Source organism: Cyprinodon variegatus, unplaced genomic scaffold (genome assembly GCF_000732505.1).
Source record: "Cyprinodon variegatus isolate N-32 unplaced genomic scaffold, C_variegatus-1.0 Scaffold30, whole genome shotgun sequence".
In the NCBI taxonomy this organism is placed as follows: Eukaryota; Metazoa; Chordata; class Actinopteri; order Cyprinodontiformes; family Cyprinodontidae; genus Cyprinodon; species Cyprinodon variegatus.
Genome location: NW_015150483.1, coordinates 1,342,040 through 1,366,703, shown reverse-complemented (window position 1 = coordinate 1,366,703; position 24,664 = coordinate 1,342,040). Strand labels below are relative to the sequence as shown.

The 24,664-nt window shown below is 38.5% G+C and overlaps 1 protein-coding gene across 1 annotated transcript in view; it reads right to left on the bottom strand.

Annotated features, from left to right (window-relative positions):
• The window catches only part of LOC107100834 (insulin receptor-like), an 86,488-nt gene that overhangs the window by 26,258 nt on the left and 35,566 nt on the right, over positions 1 to 24,664 (bottom strand). The window lies entirely within an intron of this gene.

Here is a 24,664-nt window from a genome sequence, read left to right as displayed (position 1 = left end):
TGTATGATCTGGTGAACTGTAAAGTGCCTTGATGACTTGTTTAGTGAATTGGCGCTACATAAATAAACTGAATTGAATTGAATTAAAATCTCCCAGGCATCATATTGGGCCTTATGTTAAATAGTACAGAAGCTCAGTATTCAGAGATAAAAACAAAACAAAACCAACAGAAATGCTGCAGCTATAAACGGCTTGAAAGATTTAACCGCACCAACACTGCTGCCGTTTTGGCTTTCACAGAGAGATTTAGTGACCACAGTTTACATTCGATAGTCAACAGCAGCAGTCTGCTGCAGCGCCATGGAAACAACCTGAATAGCCTGAAAGCCTGAAGATTATGTGTTGCTGGTTAATGTCAGCTTTTATTTCACCAAAGAGAAATTGGTCTGAGAGGCTGATTGTTAAATCATCTGACATAAGTGGTGTATCCTTCGCTTCTGGGAGACCACTCCGCTTTTTCAAATATATGTTTTGATAAAAAAAAAAAAAAAAAAAAAATGCAAGGTGCATGCAAACAGACCTAATTTGAACAATCCTCTCGCAGATAACACTCCAAAAAACTGTGGCGTGCGTTTCATATCAGCTTAGTGGGCTGTAGTTTTGGTGGAAATCTCTAAAAGCTTTGCCTGTTCTTTAATAAATAAATAAAATTCCCACCTGAGCTCTAGATCTCTGCAGCATCACCAGCTTTATCATAACCCTCTAGATTGTCTCTCCGAAAATTTTCATATTTGCAGAAGTGCTACTGACCGAAGTTTCCAAAATTCAAGGGGTATGAAAACTTTTGCAAATGGATGTAGATTAGTCAATCTAAGACTGAGAATACAAGGAGGAATATCAAAACAACCATCTACGTATTTGAAAGCAAAACTATTTTAATAAAAACAACAAAAATGGCTGTAGGATGTTTTCCTCCAAAAAAAAAAACAAAACTATTTTGTTCTCATCTCCAGCTGAGCTTCCTTCCAGGACTGTGTGTTAATCACCGTCTCTCACATGACACCACCAGCCTTGATGTCATGTAGCAACAGAACCAGAGCATGTCAGCAGAAAGCAGAGCTGGGTCAAACAGAAATTAGGCATCGTTTTTTGTTTTTTTTTAAGACGCTGATACATTTAAACGTTCCCTTTCATAGAGCAATTAAATCTTTTTATAGTTTAAGGAGAATTATAACAGCCGTCATGAAGAAGTGAAAATAGCAGCAGGTGCCACTGTTTGTGAGGACTTCACGTGATCCTTCAGTCCCTAAGATATGGTGAGGACCCCCTCTCTCTGCATTGGAAGGCTGCCCATTGTACTGCCTGCATAAAGAAGCGAGTGGGGCTGTTGCAGGCGGGGTGGGGGAGCAGAGTGGTGGGGTAATAAGGGTAAAGAAGAGCACAGATGAGGAGAGGGAAAATGTGGGAGAAGAAAACCCACCATGTTGAGTCTTTGGGGTAGTTCATGCAGGGGTCGCTCCTCCACTATTCGTTTACTATGAGCTGTAAATCCGACAGAGTGCTTTGCACAGAAAAAAAAAATAGATATGTATTGCTCCCTCAGCTCCCTCTCTGCCCTCCCCCTCTCTCATCTGTCGGTGGTTTTGTGTGCTTACGTGCTGCAACCACAGTGTCATGTAACAGAGCGGGGAGGGGCCTTCCCCCTTACGGCTCCGGATCCAGGATCCATGCCGGAAATCCACTCCAGCTCCAGATCCACCCTCAGCTTCAGCCAATGTGTTTGCTGGCTGGGGGAGGCAACTGCTCTGTGGCCTCTTCCATGTTGGGGGAAGAGAGCCGCCCAGGTTTAACCCTGGTCCTGCTGGGGCAGACGGGCGGGGGGACAGACGCAGCTAAGGAGCCAAACATGTCAGGAAAGATAAATCCACAGTCGGTGCTTCAGAGGATCAGCAGGAAAGAAAAAAAAACAACTTCAAGATGCTCTTATATGTAAAACTTAAAACGGTTCAATTCTACTGAAATTCAATTTCATTTTTTTTGCAGGTTTTGTTGCTGGTATTCCTTTTATTTTTACTTAATTATAGAAAATGTCAGAGAGTTGCAGCACGTCAGATGATATGTTTATTCTTTCCATACCAGATTATTATTATTATTCTTTTGTCACATTATTTCAATGGACACAGTTGTTCTTTATAAACCATCAAGTGCTGCAAATTCTGCCAGAGCTCCTAAGACCCTTTTAATATAATTTTATGGATATTTAATAAGGATTATTTTATTTCAACTGATATAAAAGGCAGCAATGATGAAATAACGGATTATTCATATAGAAGCCCAAACTTTAAATGTCCTTCTCTTTTCCCTGCAGATTTCAGAGCTTCATTTTAAGATTAAGAAACCTATTTATGAATGATAAAAACAGTCGGTGACTGAAAGGGACGCACATCATTGCCACCCTGATCTGTATGTGAATGATCCTGCAACTACTTTTCATTACGATGTCACAACCACTCTTTGTGAATCACTAAAAAACGATCCATCAAGTGTGAACACGTATGGCATTAAAAGTCCATTCAGAATGCGAAAAAACAAAAAACAAACATAGTTTTGAAACATGGCCCCTAAACTCTAAGATCCTATAAACGACATCAATTCAGTCCTGTGGAAGCTGCACATAAAAACACACCGATATCCAGATTTAATATTTTAGCAGTGACAGTTATCCCTATTTTGGAATTAGATCAACATATACATTCACTGTGCTTCAGTTAAACTACCCCTCCCCCCGAAACCACAAAGGCTTCAAAACACCTTCTGGCAATATGATCATATTTGATTAAAGTTCTTGCAGAACTGGTATGAAACAACATGATGTCATGTTTTTATTTAGATGCTAACGTTCTTGCCATTTCATTGGCTAACTTTTTGTGGTTTCAAAAAGAAAGAAAGCTGCATTTCAAATAATGTCAATCCTGATGCATTGGGAAGTTGTTGGTGTTTCTGCTTTAAGGTTATCATAACAACCCGGGCTTAATAATGCCAATACTGCTGCAGGATTATTCCCAATTCTGCTCACGGTTACATCAGGCTACACAAGCCAGCTGCTGTGCCAAACATGCTCCAGTCAGCTCACTCGTTCATTCATCCCCTCCTCCTCTTCCTCACCACCGCCTCACCCTGCACCACTATCTGCTGCTCTATCTCCTTGCCTTTCTAGGCCACGCAGCCCCTCCCACTTTCATTCATACACCGCCTTGTTTGTTTTCATGCAGGCTGGCAGGATAAAGGAGGGAGAGAAGTATGGATGGATAGCTGGACGCAGGGGATATTTCTGTTGTGCCTCAACAACAGGAGGAGGAGGCAGCAGTTGTAGCATCCTGGATAGATTCTCATTTTTTAAGCTAAATACATGCTAAAGCTCAGTGTGTCATTTCATAATATGCTCACCTTTTCCCCTACAAACACACACAGTCTGTTCCAGGAAGGGCTTTGAACGTAAAGTCCGATCAAAGGTGTGCTGTGTTTACCTTTCATTTGACCGTGTTCTCTACCAGAGGAAGGAATGTGGGAGAAGCCAGTCAGCCAATCGCACGCTGTTATACACGGCAACACTTCCTGCTCTGAAGGCATAAAACTTCCACATTAATTGGCAACGTCGTCTAAAGGTAAAACTGCCTGGAACAATAACAAACTGCCCCCCCCTTTTTCTTATTACCCAAGAGTCGTTTACTCAGGAGAACACATGCATGTACACGTTCATCCAACATTCACCCCACCCCCCTCCTCAATTGCCTTAAAAAAAAAAAAACAAACAAAGAAAACATACACACAGACAGCTGGATTCACCATTTACTATATTTGGCCCCGATGGATTTCGAAAGATTTGCTGTAAATGCTTGCAGTGATCTGAGGTAAGACATTTGCCCCGAGACAGTTGAGGAGAGACACAGAGGAGTGTAAACAGAAACACACGGATCACCAGGAGGCGGAGAGCGATACCATCAGGAACACCTTTATGATGCAAACATGAATCAACAGATGCACACGCACGCTTAGGCAGAGGACTCTGTGTCACCTTTGATGGGAAACACACCAACACCTGAAGTACATAGATTAGGTCCAATCTAAAGGAATTGGCCAAAGAACATAAACATAACATACAGATGGCTTGCATTTTAAAGAAAAACTTACATTATCTACTTTCTAACAACATAGTGACTTTTTTTTTTTTTTAGGTCACATCTAGGGCTACGTTCACTCTGCAGCCTAAAGTGACCCAAATCTGATTTTTTTGCCCACATGCGACCTGGATCTGATCTTTTCATGGCTATCTTAACAACACAGATCCAATTTTACCTATCTGATTCAGGCCACTTGGCTATGTTCTCCTAAATGCGATACGAATCTGATCTTTGCAAACGCGACCTGTGTCTGAACGGCTAGGTCGCATTCATCCGACCTGAATGCCATAAGTAACCGACATAGATCGCTATTCTGCTTCTTGCTGCACAGAAGCGGCAAGAAAAACAAACACCATGGCGGATGATGATGCGAAGAGCAGTATTTATGTTTAACCATTTTGCTAAGATTGAGGTTTTAAGGTTCGGAAAGATCACTAGATGCGCCCTAGCACTACATTCATTTTTACCTTCGTCAACACGAAGCATGCTGGCTTGTGACGTCATTGCGTCCTCTACTCTGCATGTCGGACACTTAAGCTGTATGAATGCAGTTTACACAGCAGATCACATACAAGTCGTATATATTTGGAAATGTGAACGGCAATGCAAAAAGAGGATTTCGCAAAAAAATTGGAATTGAGCATCAAGGCCTGCAGTGTGAACGTAGCCTAGATCTAGTTCTAGATCTATCCATCCAGCCTAATGGAAAATAGCTGCACAGCTTCACCAAAAAAAAAATAAGCGGCACAATCTATTAAATCGTAAGAGGCACCACAATATTAGTCAGTCACAAAGGATGACTTACATGCAGTTCTTCAGCAGGATATTATACTTCTACTGTAAGGTATTTAGCTCTGAGGATAGGGAACTTATTTGGCAGTTTGCACGGACCTGCTTTCCTGAACGTTCACACCTGATGTATATTGTTAGAGGCTAATGTCATTTTCACACCTAAAATTGGTCGACTTTCATCTGCAGATCTGAAATCATCATGTTGACCTTGATGCTATAAGAAGTGTTGGCAGCAAAAAAAAAGGGTTTTTTTTATTTTAAAGTAGCTTTAACAGAAAACTAGAACTTCAGAATTAGGTCAAATAAAGTATTGGGGCCAGTTAGAAACTTTTTACTCCCCCCATGAATGAATAAAATAAAGGGTAAATATCACAGCAAGATAAAATTTTCTACTTTCTATATTTTAAACAGAGAAAAGAACAAGTATAAAGATCCTTGAAAGTTGTTTTTCTTTTTTTTCAGTATTGGCGCAGAGGAATGTAAAAAAAAACAAGCCGAGGCCAATAAAAAGTCATGTTATTCAAATAAATTCTCTGGAACGGCAGCGCCTTTCTTTAGTAGAGGCATTGCATCACTACTGATAAAACTGAAAGTTGGATGTTTTTTTTTTTTTTACTTAGCAAGCGTCGGTTATATCCTACTGTAAATCTGACAGTCTGCAATCCTTCTTTACGAGAACTGTGTGACTCACACTGAGGCCCGAATCCCAAACGGCAAACGTTTGGACAGGACGTTTATTCAATTTAAGCCACTCTGACCACGTCGTATGGAGCTGATGACGTGTACGCAGGACAGAATATAGGCTGTGAAGAAAACGGTCATGATCTGGACACATTCACAGACATGATCATGTGTCTAAGGGAAGGGCAGGACACTCAGGCATGAGGTTTTCTGTTGTTTCAAATCTTGTCCCGCCTACTGCCTGAACGGCTTTGATTTTATTGGTACCGACACCTGAAGTGCTTAAATACAGTGCAGAGCTTGGCCCTTCAACTTCACAAATCAAATCAATAAAAAAATAAATAAAAAAGCACAGATTTTTTTATTTTTTTTTTTACTCCCTCTTCCCACTCGGCTAAGTATCTGCACACCTGTAACAACATGTCCTGTAGCTCTTCTACATAACACAGAAACATTATGTCCGTCTCTGCATGAACTGGACATGGAGTCAATCTAGAAAGAAACTAAAACCTTCTTCGATTTTATTATCAAAAGCCATTATGCCTTTTTTAATAGGCCATTAAAATAAGTCTGTGCGACATTTGTGGCATTTATGAATTCAACTATCACATCTATCTGTAAAAAATACCTGCCTAGAAAGAAAAACAAAAGAGCACAGATGGATGTATTGCTAGCACTTTGGTTCTCATTATCAAATCAGTCATTCTATATAATGAGGCTCTGTTAAAATCTATTTAAGTAAGTAATGGTCAATAGCTTTAGGAAAACTTATTATTAACTGTAAAATATTAACTGTTATTTGAATAATAGGGAGCAGCAATGTTTAATCTTCTTATAGCAGCCAAATGAAGTGTGTTTATAGAGCGATAATTCAAAATAGAAACTTCTGGATGCCATTATTTCACCTGGACGAGTATCTTTATTAGAGTTAAAAATGTGACCGGCTCATGGTTTCATGATATTGCTGCTTTAAAAGCCATAGTAATATTTTATCGTCGGTACATGTAATTCAAACTCCAGTAGAGGGGAGGAAAAAAATAAATAAATAAATTATGGAGCTAGCCTCGATACACAAATGCATTTTTTTTAAGCAGGGATGTTTTGCCACCAATCACAAAAGAGTACTCCACGTGGGATGACCCCCAGATCCCACGTCCTCCACAAAATAAAAGAGTGCAGTTTTCTCTGGTTGTATAGAAGGGGGGAAGCACCCTGGGTCCCCTCATCTGTTCCTGTGAGCTGACAGTCAGCTGCGAATAATAACCAGAGGAGAGGAAAGACCTTAACCTTTACCTGTGTTTAAAAAATACAAACTAGGTCAGCTATTTGGCGCCAAAACTGTTTTGAAACAAACACTGCGGAGGATCAATGAGAGCAAGCATGTTGGGAAAATAAACAGAGACCAGGGCAGCTAACCTTAATTTGAGTAAAACATTCTTTTTTTCTTGATGTTTTAGTGGAGGTAGGCTTTAGACTTTATACAGATGTTAAGTGAAGTGTTGGGCTAGTGGCTTACAGCAGTGTGCTTGTGCTCTGAGAAGGTTGCAAGTACCCAGTTCGAATCCCACAGACTCCACTCTGGGTTCCTGAGCAAAACCCTTAACCTCAGAATGCTCCCCTGGAGCCGCACGATGGCAGCACACTGCTCCCCAAAGGGGATGGGTTAAATGCAGAGGTAAATTTCTCAATTATTATAATGAATTATTATTATGTTTATTATTATCTGGAAAGCCACCTAAGAGCAAAGATTTCATAGTTTATAGGGGCAGAAGGTTACAATCTCAATCTTTATCATGAAAATATGTACAAACAATATCAACTTTAAACTGCAAACGTCATATGTACATGAAACAGCCGACTCCGACTGCTGTCTCAACACGGTCAGGTGGATGGAGATTTAAATCCCTACAGGAAAGCTAAGAACATTGAAGTTTTTAAAAAACATGCATCTTTTCCGTGTGACAAATAATTCCTCCTATTTTAACTCTCAGTTAAACATGTTGTCAACTATATATTTTTTTCTCTCAAAAAAGAATGATTTGCTTAATTTGAAAACTTGATTTTGTCTTATTAGGGATTTTTATTAACATGTATATAATCCATTTGCATAAAATAACATTAATTATACTTTTTCATCAATTAATTTACTAGCATTATTTTCAATATCTTTGCTGATAAATTGTCTTTGTGTTTGACTGACTCTATACATAAAACATATGATGGTATTATATCTAAAACGAACCGCCTTTCAGATCAACGATACAGAATCTGTAACTAGTCCTTTGGTTACTAAGATGTACCTTTACTCTGACAGCTTAAATAATAAATCATATGAAAATACTCTAAAATAGTGTTTGCTTTTGGTCAAATATGACCAACATTTAAGATAAACATGGCCTAATAAAGTTATCCCTGCAACCTGCTTTGTGTTCCTGTTCATTGATTTCGCTGTATCAGTCGTCTTCTGTGCCGGCCAGCCCTGCTGGCCCATCCTGTTACCATGGAAATCAAACTAGACATGGACTGTCTGCAGTAATTAGCTGAATGCTCCCCATCAGGCTTTTTTTCCCTGTTTTTTTTATTTCTCTACTCCTCATTTTTTGTCCTGGATGTTATCGTGTATAAACAAATTTGTTGTTTTAAGCTCCATTCTAGTGAAGGTTAAACCAACATTGGGACTAGTACTAATCTGAGATGAGCTCTGCTGAACCTCTAACACTTCACCTTGCTTCCTAAATCCCATCGTACAGCATCACCTTTTACTGCAAAATCCTCTCTCAGGTGATGCAGATTTTCTCTCCCATCCGAAACTCGCGGATAGGTCTCACAAGTTTCGCTGACTGGACAGTTCATTGACAGCACAGGAATGATGGAGAGAAGCAGCAGGTAAACATCCATCTGCAGACTGAGGCACCTGCATCGCCGCCTCCATGATTTCTCCACATACAGCAAGGAGGCCATCAATCAAACACACTCACACAAACACAAGAGGAAGCCTTGGTAGGGTTACAAAACTCCGCATCATGTGGAGGTGGCTGTCAGGTCCGGGCGGCCATGATTCATCAGGCCTTGAAGGCATCAAACGGTTTGATTAGGACATAATAAGTCTTACACCTGACTGACAGAACGGGGATTTATAGCGCTGCTGGATCTTCAAATTTAGCCAAGCACCACCATGATTTCACTGAGCTCTTAGCCTGCAACGGTTCCCATCTATTTGTTGTTCACTATCATTAGGCTGCAAACAGGTATTATATATATATATATATATATATATTTTTTTTTTTATTATTATTAATTAATTAATTTTTTTTTTTTTTAAAGGAGTGTGAAATAAGACTCCAGAAGCCTGTCCAAATCACTGAAATACCAAAGAAAGCACTTTCTTTTAGGGCTGAAAAAAATAATTTGGATTAATTGGGATTAATTATACATATACATATATAAATATATACATTTTGCATTTAAGATTAAAAAAACTTTTTCATCCATCAATATGCTCTATTCAGAAATCCTAAAGTGGAAAAAATTTAGTTTCACCCGTTTTGATTTCGTGTAAAGTCTTCTTTAAGGAACCTTTTACTATCCGATCATTGATAGATTAATAAAAAAAATAAAAAAATTGACGGATTAATCACTTTGCAAAACAATCGTTAGTTGCTGCTCTAATTTTTTTTATCTAAAATAACTTCTTGTACTCACTGTATCATGAGTTTTAAACGTCTTATTGAATTTTACCTGGCAACAGTACCCAAAAAAAGGGATTTGAGGCCAGATTATATTAAATAACACACATCCCCCCCCGCATGATCTTGCAGAGAGGAACATGTTGTTATAGATCCCCTTTTCCTTACTCCTTCTGTCCCCCACTCTGTCCTTCCTGGCTGTCTAACATTTCAGGCACCTTAAGTTCACTCTGTTCTGAGGACTCAGGAATACCAGACTGGCTGTTAATGCAGTGCTATTTAGATTAACCTATAAAAGGACATGCTGCAGCTTCTCTTGACATTAGAGCTTAAATACCAACCCACATAGGCTATTTAATGATGGAATAGAAATAGGACAGGAAATAATTTAATAGCTTGTTTAAAAATTTGTCAGATAAAGGCAAAAAACAAAAACATGGAGGCTGAGTAGAAAATGTGAAAAGACAGAAAACATTTGGGAAAATATGAGTAAAGGTGTCATGGTTTTAAATCACAGAAAAGTACCTTATTAAATATAACCCAGTAAAAATATCAGATATAGATTATATAGATCACATGTTATGTGAACAAGAAAGTGCTTTTCAACCTTCAATTGTGTATTATTATAAGAGAGAAAAGAAAGGGATAAGTTTACATTTCTAATTTTAATGTGGAACTCAAAATTTAGTTTGGATTAATAATAAATTGATCTGTTTTCATTCCAATAGAAATATGAAAATTATTAGCCAACAGACTGTCAACGTTTGTTAAAAAATTTTCAGATAAGAAAACAGAAAACACTCTTTGGTGTGGGAAGGTACAAAATCAGCTCGTTTTGTCAGCTAGACCTGGGCAATTAATTGCATTTGCAAATTGCAATTTACGAATATGCAATTTTCAAATTGCAAAGGCGCTCAATTCTAGTCATGTCACATTTCACAAGACTATGAGACTAACGTTTTCTTACTCCTGCCCTTTAATTAGTGGTAATATGTTTAAAGTAGGTTTAATTCAAAGAAAAAGGAAAGAAACTTAATGCAAGCGTGCACATTTATGCAAGCAGAAGTGAACAACAACAGACTCAGGATTAACAAGCTTTTAAGGGAAAGAAAAAAACTGAAACCCAGGGTCAAAACTCTACATGGCTGTGGTTGGTGCAAAGGAAAATCTAAATCGCAATATTTTGATTTTTGGCAAAATTGTTTAGCCTTATTTTCAGGTCCAGGTTTCCTGCAGATACATACCTCTGATAGTGACTAGGCTATAAATTAATACATTTTTTTTCAACAGAAGAAAGTTAATGGAAAACTTAAATCTTGGTATAGAAACATGTTTGGCAATAAAACAAGTTGCTGGACTAGAAATAAGGTACTATTGTGAAATATTTGCCACAATAGCATTGCAATATCTGTTTACCTCAATTCAGTTTCTTCTAAATATTTATTAATATTTAGCAGTGTAGCTATTATCATCCATTTATTAACTGATTAATAGCTGGTTATAGCAAACTATAGGTAAAATATATCACGCTTATTGTAAATTAATTAACATACAGTATTAGCTGGATGATACCGAACATTGCTATAATAAAGGCATTTTTACAGTGGAAACTGATAGTCAATACCATGTTTGTTTTTCAAACCAGGAAATAATAAAAGATAGGATATATGCTTTAAAAAAAAAAAAAAACAGCCCAGGTATTTTTCTGCTGCGTTTTTGCAGGCTGGCCAGCCGTAGTATGCAGCGGGGCACAGGGTGTAAGACCTGGGTGGGACGGCTGCAGTGCAGATGCTAGCTGTCCTATTTCATATTCAAAGCGCAGCACAGAGCACAGCTACAGTACACAAGCAGCCATACAGGGATACTGGCGTGCAGAGACACACAGCCAGAGAAGGATGAGGCTGCTGATAGAAGAGAGGGTAGAAATCAGAAGGTGGTGAGAGAGAATTGAAACTTTTTGGTTCCAGGTGACAAAATCCATTAATAAATCAGTTGATGGCTTATCAAGCAGGGTTATAGAGGGCATTAGTTATCAGCAAACTTCTTTAGATTGAGATTTTTGCTAAAATGCTACTATGGGATTTCTAGAAAACTCTTAGATGAGTTTTGAGCATTTTTATAACTGTTCATATACCCAATTACCTTTGTTTTTCCTGCAGCTGCTAGATCTACAGGTGTAAATATTTTCCTTAAACAGTTTTAAAAACTATTCTCTGCAACTAATGTGATTGGGTTTGTCTGACCAGATGGGCGGCAGACAGGTGCGCATCTCTCAGAAACGACTTCATTCTAAGCTATGATCCGAGCCCGTTTGACGGCCAACGGCATGCAGCTATCAATCATTCCACCACCTCTGGAGTTATTTCTGGAAACAAGCGGTGTAAACCAAAAAAGCCATGAAGAAAAAAACCCCACAAGAATATAGCATGGCAGAAACGGCAACATCACCAGGCATGCAGAAACCGTATGCAAGCCCCAGGTGTTACATTGCTCTGTATTTACCACAACCAATATGTCAGAGAGTAAAGATGATAGCACAGCATCTGCATGCGAATGTAGCCCTTAAACACGCCCCTGTTGTAATGCTAATGCAGCGTTCGCCACTTTAAAACCTCCCCTAATTAAAATCTTAGTTCCAATAACTGGCAGACTAAAGAGATTTGCTGTAAGCACTCACTATTAACCGACGAGCACAAGATAAGAGATTATGCCCATGTGTGGATATGTGTTCCAGCTGTGAGCGTATGGGATGAGATGAGGTGGAATTCTGCACAAGATTTTACGTCTCCTTGAAAATAATAAGATAGAAAAACTGCAAAGACTAGAGAGAGAGGCCACGTCGGTCATGGCCATGATGAGAGGGGAGGAACAGGGGCGAGGACTAATGCGGTACGTGACAGTCAATTGAACGCAGTGATACATGCCGGGAAGAAGTGAGCAGTGCATGGGTGGGGGTGCAGGGATGATGGCTGAAGAAATGCAAAGGAGGCACTAAACAGAGCTAATAATGCCCAGCTTCTCTGTTTTCCTTAGCCTCACACATGGAAGGATCAAATGGAGAAGCCACCAAATTATCACCTATTTATGCTGCTTGCACCCTCTCCCTTCTCTTCCATTGAGCTCTTTCCACAGAAGTGGCTTCCAGAGAGCTCCTCACACCGTTTTTCTTTCTGCTGGAAACGTTACAAAGTGTGAGACTGCGAGGAAGAACTGCCTTTTTCCCTGGAAAGGCCCTAAGGAGGAAAGAGGAAACAATTCCTGTGCACATGAACAGCCCTCTCTGTTGTGTCCGATTGATGTCCAAATGGAAATGATTCCAATTGTTCCAAACTCTCCAGTGCAGACAAAGGACCAACACCAAGTGCTATCTATGATCCAAATTGTATTTCATACACATTCATATTGGAAACCTGACAGAATGCAGAGCTTTGCCCCGGTGTGCCTAAAATGTAAAAATGCAGTAAGTAAAAACTTGTGAGAGAGAAACTTGTGAGTTAATGATGCACTAATTTTAATTTTGTTCAGCATCTAATGTTACTCTTACAGTAAAATGATGTCACTTGTGAGGACACACCAACAGAGTAATTATTGGTAGTTTTTCTGCCTTCTAATCAGGCTCCTACAAATTCGCCTTTAAAAAAAAAAACGCAACTCTTTCCAGACTTAAAGTATTAAACAAACATCCCAGTGGCCTCATGGCAGATGTGTCTATAGCGGTCATTCCATTGCGACATAGAGGGAGGGATGGATGGACAGATGGCTGGATGAAGAAATCAAACATTTTTCTTCTGAGCTTGGAAAAAAAATACTGGAGGGGCACATTTTTAGGAAACCATAAAATGTGTAACTGTTGCTGAGAAGGAGATATTTTCTTAGACACATGTTTTTTTTTACCCCTTAGCGATGATCCAACCACTCTGTTAGCTTCAGAATGTTGGCTACTAAAGATGTGCATCAGAAGAGGGCAATAAGAGCAAACAGATAATCCAACTACTCCAGATTGTTATCAATGTGCAGAAAGGCAAGAAATATAATTCAGATATTGACCCTATACTGTCTTTTGATATCACTATGTTGTAAAAAAAAATATCGTGAGACAACGGCTGAAAATGCAGGTCTTCAAAATAGATCAGCCTCTTGTTTTCCAAACCACCCTGTTCATGTTAAATATATCCAAGGATTTTGTTTTTCTTTTTAGAAAAACAAACGATAAATTCTCCTCTGTTGGAACAGAACATCATGCTGGCAGCTTCTTTAAATTATGTGTAAGACTCAGATTTCCTTTTTTTTTTAAATTGTAAATCTGTAATTAATTTGATTTGTGCAATCCCACAATTTGGCAGGAGCATAAAGAGCCAATAAGCTCGTTTAGTTCCCATCAATGGCGGCGCATTCTTACGTTCGACTTCTCCCTGCGTCCGAAGCAGTGGGCCAAACAAAGTCAGGGCTGCCAACTCATTTTGAAAACATTCACAGACTGTTACAGCTGCAGGTTTGGCAAGACATGATCAAAGAGGAGAGGGTAGAAAAGATCCTGGTTCCTCAGCCAAATGCGGCTCAGTGACAGGTTCAGGCACATGGCGTCCCTTTAGGGGCCTGCCTGGAAAACAAACGCAGGGTGAGGGATTTGCACAGCAGGTGACGATTGGGAGAGAATGGTACACCCACAAATGAGTATCCGCCAGTTTCATGGCCACTGTGTGTGTGTGTGTGTGTGTGTGTGTGTGTGTGTGTTTGCACATGCATAATACATGTACATTTGAGTGTAGGACAAAAGAATAAGAAATAAGTGGTGCACATACATTAAAGTGGAATGAAAGCATCGAGGGACTAAAGGAAGAACTGTCTTTTCTTTGGGATGCAGGTGTTGTCAACAGAAACCCACTAACAGGCAGTAGGATCAAGTTCTGGAGAAAAGTTCTTTGTCAGACCTTAACGGTTCCTCATTTTAAACTGCTGATGAAACAGGGATGAAAGAGGACGGGGTAAGGAGAATAATGAATAAATGTTGATTTCAGAGCAAAGCACTAGTTCAGCACTATACTGCTAATGAATCGACAAGTGTACCCTTACAGACAAATGGTATATAAACAATCTAAGGTTGGATTTACAGTATTATTATTGCCACACGACACTATAATATTCTGATTTAACATTCTGCTATATCTTTATCAATTGTGCATTGCTGCTCATGGTGTCATAAAATGAAATTGATGGTTGGATTATGGAGAATCTAAGCTTTCTAAAGTTGTATAACATGTATATATTGGTAAAGGTGTAACAACTGGTATTTTCAAGCGTACTGTTGTGTTTAATTTAAACGGCTAACTAATAGCTAAAAGCAAAAAACTGGCCACACAATTCTTATTGGAGCATCTCCATCATAAACAGGGTGTTGGCAGCGAACAGCTTGCTATAACGCACCTTTCTCTAGGGCAATGATAGGAGCTAGCATTCCTCACATTACTGAAAGAGTACATGATCACAGCACTTTTCTACAAATTTGAAGGCAGAACTTGAGATTTTCCCCAAAAGTTCAGGGCCTCATAGATATTTGAACATTAAACCATAAAACCAAACAAGCAAAGGTGTTTTTCAGGCCAAATGGCACCAAGAATCCAGGTACAGTTGCGTACAGATGTTGCACTGCTTAGCAACTTTATTGGGATCCCCACAATATTAGGACGGGTGTTTTGTCTGGATATTCAACGAAGTGGACAGTGAACGCGAACACTTTATGATTGAGTTCATATTGAACTTGCTAACATTTGAATTTCTTTTGCTTATTAAATTACAGATAAAAAAAAAAACATGGGAACAAATTACTGTGACTTCCTATTATAGATCATGTCTCTACCCCAGTCGTCTGAAAATGGCACCATAACCCTGTAACAGATGTACGTTAGCCTTGCTGAGGTAAACAGTCCTTTGTGCATCTAGATAATAAGATTGTAAACATTCAAATGAGGACTAAATTGAATCACTGTTAAAACAGAAAGAGTCCGGGGGTGGTGAATGGAAGGGCAGCTATAGGAAAGCAGTAAAGCGGTCCCCTGCAAATTGATGCCATAAGCAGCTGATGGAGCTGTTGATGTCAATGGTTAAAACACGGTAAGGGTAAATAATGACACTCCTGGTAATTGCTTAAACTTGATTACATTAAATAAAAGCAATATGAGAAACTAACATCTGGTAGTGACAATAATCGAAAACAGGGTAAATTTAATGTATAAAATAAAAACTCTTTTCACTGTAAAAGCATCAGAGAGATACATCAAGTAATTGAACATCCGACTTTTTTGTCATTAATTGTATCGTAATATACAATGGTTACTCTAAGAGAAACACACTTCAGAAAGGATGCTGCTGAAGAAGATAGTTTTCAGCTTTTTTTAATCCAGTATAAATTTCACCAAGTAATTTAAACACAGCTGTCAGAGGAAGAGCAGTAAGAATGTAAGAATCTACTTTAAAGAAGAAAGGAAGACATGTTTGTGCATCATTTAGACTTCATGAGAGAGAACAAGACTTACAAAGTTCAGCTAAGATGATTTGCTTTATTCTTTTGAGCTTTGAGCTTCTGGTAGTAATAAAAAATGCAGAATTTGGACATGTTAGCAGTTTGGAAATGTCAGGGGTGCATTGGATCTACATTTTCTCGAATACACAATGAGACAGCTGTTTTAGAATTGATAACTATCATCATTTCTACTAGAAGCTGCTAAAGATCTCAGCTCTGTGATAATTTTGGTTTTCAGAAAGACATCCCCAGTGTGATATTTTTCCTCCGCTAGTGATATAGTTATTGACTACTAACAGCAGAGGGGCAAGGAAAGTATTTCCAAACTGCTCTTACATTTTCTCGTATTTCTGCTCTTAAAGTGTAATTAGGATCGTTTAAAATCCCAACTAGGCATCACACACCACAGTTAGCTTTTGTCTGGCTCTAGAGTCCTTTTTTGCCTCAAAGAGGCAAAGTACCACCATTTATAATACAATTGCTACAGACAAAAAAAGCTTTAAAGAAATAATTTACGCTTTATCAAGTGCAAGGACTCCAAAACTCTTTACGCTACAATATGGACACATTCACACTCTGATGATGCTAAAGTAAAATGTAGCCAGAGGTACCCTGGGGCAGATTGACAGAAACGAGGCCGTCATACACCAGGATCTCTGACAGAAGGAAATATCTGCACCAGATTCACGCCTAGCAGGTCTGTTGGTAAAAGAAAGAGCCAACTTGTAACTGACACAGCTGGATTCCTGCCACACTTCTGCCGCAACAATGTTCATGCTGCAAAAACCTCTTTGAGTAAACTAAACGATAAAATAAAAAGATAGTCATTTAGATTAATTGAGATGTCCGTTCCGTAAAAGTTTAAAAAACAACCCACTGGACTTGGTTTCCAAGATCATTTTATATTTTGATAAATTTAAAGCTTAGGTCGTATTTCTTTTTACCCAATTTTGTAATATAGCTTCCCCTTCTCTCTTTCATTTTGCCCTCTGTGTGCTGCTTCTTTCCAATGATAAACATCTGGAATTTGAATTTCACTGAAGGAGTCATCCCAAGGGATAAATAAGTCTAAGAAACACAGATATTCACCCTTCACCTTCAACCTTTCATCAATCTATTAATTATCCACACCAATTATTGATATTAGACAGAGGGATGAGCCGCTACTTCCATGTTCCAAGGAGAGCCAGTGAGAATGTTCAGTAAAAAACAAATTTCATTCAGAACTTCTCCTGCATGCTTTAATTATTATGTGAGTGACCAGAAACTAGCTTTGTCATTCCACATATTGAGATAACGACTCTTTAATCATTTGATTGTTGTTTTTTTTTGCTGTTTTAATACCTATAGAAGATCTGAAAAGTTGATAAAAAAAATCCACCAGGAAATGTTGTCCTTAGTGTCATATTTCTAAGGTGATCACATGAAGAGGAAGCAGTACCTCCATAATGGTTTGTGTTGTGGGTTAGCCGGCTGGAAGTCTTGTGCATTCGTAACGTCCACCCCACCTCCCTCATGATTGACAGAACTATACTAGATTGCATGCATGGCGTCCGCAGGCACAAAAAAAAAAATACCGTTACTCCGGATGATCTCATTAGCCTTAATTCATTTTAAACTCCTCAGCTGTTGGCACAGAATGCACAGGACAGTCTAAAAGAGGAAAACTGACAGCATGTGATGGCAAGATTCCTCATGCTAAGAGCCACTATCCACTGTGTTAACATCACACAAGAAGTCAGAGGACCTTGGGCTCTAATGACTGCAAACACACACAAAACAGGTGGACAGCAAGAGTCACCTGTTTGCTATGAGGAACAAACATATCGTGCAGTGCAGCAGATCCAGCCAAGTTACGAGCAGAACTACAGAGCGGGACCTTATTTTAGGTTCAACAATGCCATCACAAGACCCGGAGCAGCAGACACCATGGATGTTGGGGGGGAAACAGCCGAGGCATGCCAAACATCCACAGGGTTGGACACCATTCTGCCTGCTGATACACAACCAAACGCATGCAATCATAGGAGACTAACTCATTAGATCATGGATTATTTTAAGCACTAGCTAAAGGTCCAGATTAAAGGTTTTTTTTTCCAATATATATAAAGGGTGTTTTTATATTTGTCTAACCATTACACAGCACCAAATCATTTCACCTAATGCATTACATTGCAACTTATTTAAGAGTAAATTTTTATCCACTTATTGATGGAAAGGTAAAGGGGTTAATTGCACATTGTTTAACATAACTTCCAATGAATAATTCTGGCCAAGTTATCATAAGCGATCCAAAATGTCCTTGAACTAGTGCTGGGATAACACAATAGCATATTGCTAATGCCATTAATGCAATTAAAGTAATATATTGTGCTTGTTGTACAAACCGAAGAATTGGAACATACGTTCATAAACACAGGAACCTAATCGAGTTAATCAGTGCAATATTTTTTCATAAACTATTGATGGGTGCCATCACTTTTCAGTGTCAAAGAGAAAGTATCGCTAATTACAGCAAACCAGAAAGAGCCACAGGTGAGAGGAATCTACACTATTTTTCTATCATGTCATTTCAATTTGTTCTCTGTTTAACTTAAATATGACTTTTTTTTCTTTTCTTTTTTTTGCCACTTACAGCAATCTAAAATAATTCAGCATTCATTTGAGCGATGAAATAAAATACATTTTAACATACGTTTCCCAACCTCTAGCAAAAAACAAAGAAACAAAAACAAAAATTATAGAGCATATCATTTCATTTTTGGGAAGACAAAGTGCGTTTGCGATTAGATGTTAAGATGTTTTCAGTTGAGATGCAGAATTCTAAAATAGCAATATTAACTTTTCATAATTATTTATTGCTATAAGCTAGTTGCAGAATCAAACACTGATCCAATAACTCCCTTTATGTAATTTTAATGCTGATGGTATTGCATCAATCACCTTTTGGAGATGATTTTGAAATTCAATTTAAAAATTTACAGAAAGTACAAGATAAAATACCAAAAATAGGTTACACATCACAAATGGAGGTCTGTTCACTGGTTAAAATAAAAGCTAGTAGATTCTCTTAAATCTAAGAGATTTTGTTTCATAATGGCGATGAATTCTAACATCTGACTAAGATAACCTAAATAAAATACAAAAAATAAGTTTTCAATAGATGAATTGATGTATTAAGACATAAAAACGTTCAGAACCAGTGAAGACTTAAAAATGAGTTAATTCGCACCACCATTTTGGTTTCCCTTGGGTCTATTAATTTAAATCATTTTTGGAATTTATTTATTTTTTTATTACAGTTTTCTTTATATTAAAATTTATTTTGATGATTTGAAACATTTCAAGATTATTTTCTTATACATTTATTTTTTATTTTTTGTTTTATGAGATATTGCTTTAGATACTTCCAGACTTGCTACTAACCTCAAGGTTGTTCACTAGTAGTAGGTTAGTGGCGTCCATATTTAATTACTACAGAAGAAATTGACTTATGATCTTCAAGTTATGCTTCTGCCAACAACATCACGTGTGGATAAAGAAGATATGATCAATAATACAGGGAGTAACTGTGATCTGCTCCAATCACAGGCACACACACTGTCAAAGCAGCCATCTTTGGTAACTGGAGCCAGGGCCGTCAAGTTTGGTCTATCATTTTGAGGCCCAGAAATTCCTGCATGTCTGCATACCACAGCCTGCAAAGAAGGGGGGAGTGAGAGAAGGAGACCAGGAGAGCACAAAGGAAAAAAACAGAGGAGAAGAGAAGAAAAGGGGAAAAGGGAGGACCTTTTGCATGAGGAGGAGCAGTAAGGGCAGAGGAAAAGGAGACGGGGAAAACCATTTTTCCTCATTTTCATTATCACGCTTTAGAGAAAACTGAGGGGTTTCTAGGCTCTTGACTGCCGTATCAAACATGTTATGTTTGTAAAACTCTTAACTCAGAAATACAAACACATTTTATTACTTTATCTGAGACAATCTGTATAACTGCATATGATCAATGGGTGTCTTTACTGAGCATTTAACTCTGGCATTAACAGGGAATGCATTCAGGCAACAGCAGCGGATTTACTGGAGCATTTTTATATGGCCTGCACATATATTATTACACTTCCAGCTTCCAGAGGGACGGTGCATATGGACGCCGAGGGACTTTATAGGTTAAACACATTCACATGAATGCTTTACTCCATAGGATCTTGATGGCATAATCAGAAGGTACAGAATAAAACAGATGAAGGAAAAAGGTCAGGAAGCTATGATCCAACATGGATGGAATGAGAAAACAGACAGATTCCTCCTTTAACTTAGTGTTGTAGTTCACTACATAAACCAAACCTTGTAACTGTAATCTATCTTTATCAGATCATAACATCAACTCAAACACTGTTGGCACCTTCTTACACATTTACTCATATGAATGTTGCAAGTTATCGCTCTTTTTTTCCCTTTAGTTACCTTTATCAGATTTTAACCCCTGGAGATTTGAAAGATTTATGTTCATAAACAGTGCTCCTGAGTAACCGTGCAAGTCTCAACAGAAACGTAACAGGTTGGAGGAAAGTACCGCTTTCCTGCAAAGTGAAACTATGCCAGCCTGTTTACATGTGTCACCAGCTACTTAGTCTGCTTATGAGTCAGTGTGTTTACGAACGTGTGCACAGGTGTGTGAAAAAGCATTTGACCTCCTACAGATTTCATCTACTTTTGCGTTTTGTTGTTATACTTCAATCTTTCATATTCTGATTTCAGAGAACTGTGTGAAAAAGTAATTGCTTCCATATGCAATAACTAACTGTACCCCCTTAATCATGGAATGCTTCCAATAACTTTGACATTTGACAAGGCTGTGCAGAACTTTATAACCTCCTTTCTCTGCTAAAATTTACTTTTCAACAGAAACGGTTATTTTTTTTAGGCCACAGCTCAAAATCCAGTCCTTGAGAGCCAGTGTTGGTACCACATTGCTCAGGGCCCTTCCCCCGCTGATGTCACAATATGGCAACGCCAGCCAGACAAACTGTACTGCAACCCTTCATAAAAATCAAATATTTTCTGTAGACTCAACATTATAACCTATATTTGAAATGATTTTACATTTCGTTGGTGACCCTAAAGAAGCTGAAAGTAGAAAACAATCAATCTCAGTCTTTAAAACAGTCCTGCGTTCCAAGGCAGACTGACCTCTGAGAAGACTTTGTGTTACCTTTTTAAGGTGACACAAAGTCTCAGTACTTCTTTGTATCAAGAGCTGAGGGCAAGGTAGGACAATTTGAAAAATCTTTTTAAAAAATAACTTTCGTTGAGATTTTAGATAAAGAAAAAAATAAATTATTCCACTTCAAGAAAATGGATGTTTGTTCCTAACACAAAAAAGTGTAGCTTAATATGGCTAACTGACCATGTTAGCCATTGAGCAAAGCTAACCACAGCGCCACCCAGCCCTCCCCTTTTATACCATGGCATTGCAGCTACTTAGTTCACCATAAAAATATTTTTTTAGGTAAAACTTCAGTCATTGAAAACGCTGTCAATTACACTACTAAAACAAACAAAATTCGCCATCAGAGCCAGCGGTCTTTCACACACGACTATGTCGAGAGAGGGCTGCTGCAGAAGGGCTGCGGTTAGCCCTGGCTGCCGTTAGCCTCGGAGGTCCACTGGTTGCTGCAGTCCTCTAAACTTCAGAATTTTTGTTTTTAATTACGCATTAAATCGGTAAATGGACCATATAATGATGCTTTAAAGTATAATATTCTCGCCTCAAATACTCTTGTAGTTTTATTGAACAACAGAAACAGAAGAGAACTTTTAACTTTCAATGGAGTGCTCCATTGAAAGCTGCTGCCGCCGCAGTGCATGCTGGGACAGCTGTCAATCTCAAGAACGGACAAGTCTGCTCTGATGCATACTTGGTAAATAGAGAGGGGCGAGAACAACATCCGGGGACTTTGTCCGTTCTCGGTCTGCTGTTCTTGAGAATTGGAACAACACTAGGGCTGAGGCTGGTGAGTTTCACGAGTACACGAGCACATGAGAACGCAGGAGTAACCATGGCCGAGAAATGGCCATAGTGTAACGTCACTAACATGAGCAGGGCATGAGTAGATGTGGTAACTACACCATAGACCTGAATCTTGGATGTATTCACACCATAAAAGTCAGTTGTTCTTGCTCTGTCATCATTTTTTTGTTCTTGTTTTGGTCCGGACCAAAGGCAAATTTGTTTTTCTTTTCTTTTTTTGGTCAGGTTTGATTCAAATTGTGGTTTTTGAGTGGACTATTACTGTCAGCAAAGCCAAGCGTGTCACGATTTTTGCTTTCATTGGTCAGAAATACGGCAGGATATACGACGGAAAAGAAAAATAGAGGTAAAATACTTCAACAGTCCTTTGGAAGTGGAAAGAATCCATCTTAAAAAGTGGGTCTGGGGCCAGTTGTTTTCACCAGACCAGAATTTGCTGATCTATTTTCCCACCTGCACCTGGACCTGGACCAAGGGGAGATAGGACCTCTGGTCCATTTGAAGTCTACCACATTTGGCAGGTGGGAATACACCCTGTGTCCAACATACCAGAACCAATGAATTATTTCCTCATCATGCAGTCAGGTTTCCCAAAGCCTAGCCAACAACCTAATTATTTGTTTCAGAGATAGGTATGTCTAAAGGAGGCCTGCCCAAAGTCACCCCATTCTGATGATTGCAGTTCAGCAAGGTCCTGTTAATCAGCTATCAATGGAAATCAGCTTTGTTGAAGCAGGAAAACCTGAAGGACAACAACCCTTGAGGACTGACTTTGGGCAGGCCTGGTCTAAAGGTTGCAGGACACCAGCCCTAAATCCCAGAATTTGATAATGCAACTTCATCAGAAGTGAGAAAACTGCTTTCATTCTAGTTGACTGGAATCCAAGAATGCCTTCCAAACAAATATGGTAAATCATTGAAATACATGATTTCTCAAAGTGAGTGTTAGTTTTTCCACTGTAAGCCCTAGGTTGGTTTGGAGGTTTTTTCTTTATTTATTTACTCTGGTTGTCTTTGATATTAAACATTGTACCATGAGCCTCTAAAGTGAATTCATGCCTTTGAGTCCTACCCTGCCCTACTCACATTTTTCAAACTGTCTTTACATCCCTCTAATCATGAAATTGGTCAGCTCTAACTTAAACTAGGCGTTTTTTTTTTATCCCAGATTCACAGAAAGTTCTTTCCTAGCATTGGGCTTACCTGATGTCAGGTGTCATAAGTATCAACATAAATAGAAAAGGTTTCTCTGAACTGCACTATTACAGCCTTCAGCTAGAGCTTTATGGTGCTCTCCACCAATCAACATCAAAGCGCCATCTAACTGAAAATTATGCCCCTTTCTGAAAGACACAACACATTCTCGGTAAGCCACGACTTTGCGGAGGATACCAAAGATATTTTTGCCTTTGGGGAGACTTTTTGAATATTTCAGGGGAAAAAAAGCAGTTTCTCGAATGTGAAGGACCTAATATTGTGAAAGGTCTGGGTGAAACTACTGGGAAATACTTGGCTTTTGAATGCAGGTCATGGAACAATGAATGACTTCAGTCAGGCATATTTACTGAAACCAACCTTGTCTGCTAATCGCCTTTGAGGGAACGCAGTTTTCAATCAAACAAAACATTCATCTACCATCAACTCCCTGCCCAAGAAAATGTAAAAAAAAAAAAAAAAAGCGGAGACAAGCCATAGTTGCCACCACAAAGTCATAAAGTTCCCAGGATTTCACTGATCACAACTTTCTTCTAAATACTTACCAGCAGCTGTGGTGAAAATCTATGTTAAGCTGTTAACATGTGCTTCAGAGGTCATATACACATGGCCATGAACAGATCTCCACTAAGGCAGTAGCTTTAGCACAATTTAATGACAAACATAAAATCATTTTATTCATTCACATCTTTAAAGAAATTATGTATACAAGCACCAAATATAAACCTTTTTAAATATATTACACATTTCCACATCTAGCTACCTTCCAAAATTCACCCAAAGTCTTAGTGAGTGCCTTCAAGAAATGTCTTTACACAACACCCTTTAAACTTTTTTAGATTCATGCATGTAAGGCTCAGTTGAGACACATAAGCTACGTTCCTATTACAAAAGACACTTTTGCAATGGTGGAGTTTCCATTAAATAAGAAATGCAATTAACAGCACATGAAAAAGCATGAAGCTTAAAATATGTAAAACTTTTTATGCCATAACCCTCTCACCTCCTGTCATCCTCCTGGTTTCCTTCACTAGTGGGAACATGCGGTTGTTTATCAGGCGACTTGTGTGATGCAAAGCAAGTGTTTTTATTGGAGTTTTAGATCAAAAAACAGTTTTTTGTTTTTTTTTAAATGCAGTGTTCTTTCTTAAAACTGGTGAGTTTCTGTCAAGAAAATCAGTTTTCATAATTGCAATTTGCACAATTAAATGAACAATAGAAATGTAGGTTAGAGTCATGGGTTTAGAGTAGGGGATCCCAGGGTTCCTACAGCATAAGGCTAGTTAAATTCAAGACTTTTTTAAGACTGGAGCCAATTTTCGTTACATTTACACTTGCTCATATTTTCCAAACAAAAAGTTAATGCCGCATCTCCCAAATGTCCCGGCCGCAACAAGGCTTTTATTGGTTCCGCTATCGGGACAGAACCAATAATGGCGAGCAGTTATTTTTTTTTTTTCATAAAAAAAAAAAAAAATTGTCAATTTTAACGTTTTATTTAGATTACAAAAGTAAATCGTAATAAAAACAATCCTATTTATGATATTTTAAAAATGAAGACCTATGAAAGACTGATTTAAGACATTTTAATACCAATTAAGGCCTTAGTTTTATTTTGAAG